The sequence below is a fragment of the Halictus rubicundus genome, unplaced genomic scaffold (genome assembly GCF_050948215.1).
Source record: "Halictus rubicundus isolate RS-2024b unplaced genomic scaffold, iyHalRubi1_principal scaffold0263, whole genome shotgun sequence".
In the NCBI taxonomy this organism is placed as follows: Eukaryota; Metazoa; Arthropoda; class Insecta; order Hymenoptera; family Halictidae; genus Halictus; species Halictus rubicundus.
The window spans coordinates 241,253-246,735 of NW_027488804.1; positions in this window are offsets into that span (position 1 = coordinate 241,253).

Here is a 5,483-nt window from a genome sequence, read left to right on the forward strand (position 1 = left end):
CTATCCTATCCTATCCTCTATCCTCTATCCTCTATCCTATCCTATCCTCTATCCTATCCTATCGTCTATCCTATCCTCTATCCTATCCTATCCTCTATCCCATCCTATCCTCTATCCTATCCTCTATCCTATCCTATCTTCTATCCTATCCTATTCTCTATCCTCTATCAAATCCCCTATCCTATCCTATCCTCTATCCTATCAAATCCACTATCCTATCCTCTATCCTATCCTATCCTCTATCCTATCCTATCCTCTATCCTATCCTATCTTCTCTCCTATCCTATCCTGTATCCTATGAAATCCCCTATCCTATCCTCTAACCTATCCTATCCTCTATCCTATCCTATCCTCTATCCTATCGTATCCTCTATCCTATCTTCTATCCTATCCTCTATCCTATCCTCTATCCTATCCTCTATCCTATCCTCTATCCTATCCTATCCTCTATCCTATCCTATCTTCTATCCTATCCTATTCTCTATCCTATCAAATCCCCTATCCTATCCTCTGTCCTATCCTATCCTGTATTATTTCCAATCCTCTATCCTATCCTATCATCTATCCTCAAGTCTATCCTTTCCTGTATCCTATCCAATCCCCTATCCTATGCAATCCCCTATCCTATGCTCTATCCTATCCTACCCTCTATAATATCGTATATTATATCATATCCTATCCTCTATCCTTTAATATCATCTATCCGTTCCTATTCTCTATCCTATCCTACCCTCTATAATATCGTATACTCTATCATATCCTATCCTCTATCCTTTAATATCATCTATCCGTTCCCATTCTCTATCGTAACCTATTCTCTATCCTATCCTATCCTCTATCCTATCCTATTATCTATCCTATCCTATCCTCTATCCTATCCTATCCTCTATCCTATCCTATCTTCTATCCTATCCTATCCTCTATCCAATCCTATCCTCTATCCTATCCTATCCTCTATCCTATCCTATCCTCTATCCTATACTATCCTCTATCCTATCCTATGCTCTATCCTATCCTATCGTCTATCCTATCCTCTATCCTATCCTATCCTCTATTCTATCCTCTATCCTATCCTCTATCCTATCCTATCCTCTAACCTATCCTATCCTCTATCCTATCCTATCGTCTATCCTATCCTCTATCCTATCCTATCCTCTACCCTATCCTCTACCCTATCCTCTATCCTATCCTATCCTCTATCCTATCCTATTATCTATCCTATCCTATCCTCTATCCTATCCTATCCTCTATCCTATCCTATCCTCTATCCTATCCTATCCTCTATCCTATAATATCCTCTATCCTATCCTATCCTCTATCCTATCCTACCCTCTATCCTATCCTATCCTCTATCCTATCCTAACCTCTATCCTATCCTATCCTCTATCCTATCCTATCCTCTATCCTATACTATCCTCTATCCTATCCTATGCTCTATCCTGTCCTATCGTCTATCCTATCCTCTATCCTATCCTATCCTCTATCCTATCCTATCCTCTATCCAATCCTATCCTCTATCCTATCCTATCCTCTATCCTATCCTATCCTCTATCCTATAATATCCTCAATCCTATACTATCATCTATCCTCTATCCTATCCAATCCTCTATCCTATCCTATACTCTATCCTATCCTATCCTCTATCCTATCCTATCGTCTATCCTATCCTCTATCCTATCCTATCCTCTATCCAATCCTCTAACCTATAGTATCCTCTATCCTATCCTATCCTCTATTCTATCGTATCCTCTATCCTATCTTCTATCCTATCCTCTATCCTATCCTCTATCCTATCCTCTATCCTATCCTATCCTCTATCCTATCCTATCCTCTATCCTATCCTCTATCCTATCCTATCCTCTATCCTATCCTATCCTCAATCCTATCCTATCCTCTATCCTATCCTATCCTCTATCGTATCCTATCCTATCCTATCCTATCCTCTATCCTATCAAATCCCCTATCCTATCCTCTATCCTATCCTATCCTATCCTGTATCCTATCCAATCCTCTATCCTATCCTATCATCTATCCTCAAGTCTATCCTTTCCTGTATCCTATCCAATCCTCTATCCTATCCTATCCTCTATCCTATCCTATCCAATCCCCTACCCTATGCTCTATCCTATCCTACCCTCTATAATATCGTATACTCTATCATATCCTATCCTCTATCCTATAATATCATCTATCCGTTCCTATCCTCTATCCAATCCTCTATCCTATCCTATCCTCTATCCTATCCTATCCTCTATCCTATCCTATCCTCTATCCTATCCTATCCTCTATTATATCCTATCCTCTATCCTATCCTATCCTCTATCCTACCCTATCCTCTATCCTATCCTATCCTCTAACCTATCCTATCCTCTATCCTATCCTATCCTCTATCCTATCCTATCCTTCATCCTATTCTATCCTCTATCCTATCCTATCCTCTATCCTATCATATCCTCTATCCTATAATATCCTCTATCCTATACTATCATCTATCCTCTATCCTATACTATCATCTATCCTGTATCATATCCAATCCTCTATCCTATCCTATCCTCTATCCTATCATATCCTCTATCCTATAATATCCTCTATCCTATCCTATCCTCTATCCAATCCTCTATCCTATCCTATCCTCTATCCTATCGTATCCTCTATCCTATCTTCTATCCTATCCTCTATCCTATCCTCTATCCTATCCTCTATCCTATCCTATCCTCTATCCTATCCTATCTTCTATCCTATCCTATTCTCTATCCTATCAAATCCCCTATCCTATCCTCTGTCCTATCCTATCCTGTATTATTTCCAATCCTCTATCCTATCCTATCATCTATCCTCAAGTCTATCCTTTCCTGTATCCTATCCAATCCCCTATCCTATGCAATCCCCTATCCTATGCTCTATCCTATCCTACCCTCTATAATATCGTATATTATATCATATCCTATCCTCTATCCTTTAATATCATCTATCCGTTCCTATTCTCTATCCTATCCTACCCTCTATAATATCGTATACTCTATCATATCCTATCCTCTATCCTTTAATATCATCTATCCGTTCCCATTCTCTATCGTAACCTATTCTCTATCCTATCCTATCCTCTATCCTATCCTATTATCTATCCTATCCTATCCTCTATCCTATCCTATCCTCTATCCTATCCTATCTTCTATCCTATCCTATCCTCTATCCAATCCTATCCTCTATCCTATCCTATCCTCTATCCTATCCTATCCTCTATCCTATACTATCCTCTATCCTATCCTATGCTCTATCCTATCCTATCGTCTATCCTATCCTCTATCCTATCCTATCCTCTATTCTATCCTCTATCCTATCCTCTATCCTATCCTATCCTCTAACCTATCCTATCCTCTATCCTATCCTATCGTCTATCCTATCCTCTATCCTATCCTATCCTCTACCCTATCCTCTACCCTATCCTCTATCCTATCCTATCCTCTATCCTATCCTATTATCTATCCTATCCTATCCTCTATCCTATCCTATCCTCTATCCTATCCTATCCTCTATCCTATCCTATCCTCTATCCTATAATATCCTCTATCCTATCCTATCCTCTATCCTATCCTACCCTCTATCCTATCCTATCCTCTATCCTATCCTAACCTCTATCCTATCCTATCCTCTATCCTATCCTATCCTCTATCCTATACTATCCTCTATCCTATCCTATGCTCTATCCTGTCCTATCGTCTATCCTATCCTCTATCCTATCCTATCCTCTATCCTATCCTATCCTCTATCCAATCCTATCCTCTATCCTATCCTATCCTCTATCCTATCCTATCCTCTATCCTATAATATCCTCAATCCTATACTATCATCTATCCTCTATCCTATCCAATCCTCTATCCTATCCTATACTCTATCCTATCCTATCCTCTATCCTATCCTATCGTCTATCCTATCCTCTATCCTATCCTATCCTCTATCCAATCCTCTAACCTATAGTATCCTCTATCCTATCCTATCCTCTATTCTATCGTATCCTCTATCCTATCTTCTATCCTATCCTCTATCCTATCCTCTATCCTATCCTCTATCCTATCCTATCCTCTATCCTATCCTATCCTCTATCCTATCCTCTATCCTATCCTATCCTCTATCCTATCCTATCCTCAATCCTATCCTATCCTCTATCCTATCCTATCCTCTATCGTATCCTATCCTATCCTATCCTATCCTCTATCCTATCAAATCCCCTATCCTATCCTCTATCCTATCCTATCCTATCCTGTATCCTATCCAATCCTCTATCCTATCCTATCATCTATCCTCAAGTCTATCCTTTCCTGTATCCTATCCAATCCTCTATCCTATCCTATCCTCTATCCTATCCTATCCAATCCCCTACCCTATGCTCTATCCTATCCTACCCTCTATAATATCGTATACTCTATCATATCCTATCCTCTATCCTATAATATCATCTATCCGTTCCTATCCTCTATCCAATCCTCTATCCTATCCTATCCTCTATCCTATCCTATCCTCTATCCTATCCTATCCTCTATTATATCCTATCCTCTATCCTATCCTATCCTCTATCCTACCCTATCCTCTATCCTATCCTATCCTCTAACCTATCCTATCCTCTATCCTATCCTATCCTCTATCCTATCCTATCCTTCATCCTATTCTATCCTCTATCCTATCCTATCCTCTATCCTATCATATCCTCTATCCTATAATATCCTCTATCCTATACTATCATCTATCCTCTATCCTATACTATCATCTATCCTGTATCATATCCAATCCTCTATCCTATCCTATCCTCTATCCTATCATATCCTCTATCCTATAATATCCTCTATCCTATCCTATCCTCTATCCAATCCTCTATCCTATCCTATCCTCTATCCTATCCTCTATCCTATCCTATCCGGTATCCTATCCAATCCTGTATCCTATCCTATCATCTATCCTCAATCCTATCCTTTCCTGTATCCTATCCAATCCTCTATCCTATCCTGTCCTCTATCCTATACTATCCTCTATCCTATCCTATCCTCTATCCTATAATATACTCTATCCTATCCTATCCTCTATCCTATCCTATCCTCTATCCTATCCTATCCTCTATCCTATCCTATACTCTATCCTATGCTATCCTCTATCCTATCCTATCCTCTATCCTATCCTATCCTCTATCCTATCCTATCTTCTATCCTATCCTATCCTCTATCCTATCCTATCCTCTATCCAATCCTATCCTCTATCCTATCCTATCCTCTATCCTATCCTATCCTGTATCCTATCCTATCCTATCCTCTATCATATCCTATCCTCTATCCTATCCTATCTTTTATCCTATCCTATCCTCTATCCTATCAAATCCCCTATCCTATCCTATCCTCTATCCTATCAAATCCCCTATCCTATCCTCTATCCTATCCTATCCTCTATCCTATCCTATCCTCTATCCTATCCCATCTTCTATCCTATCCTATAAT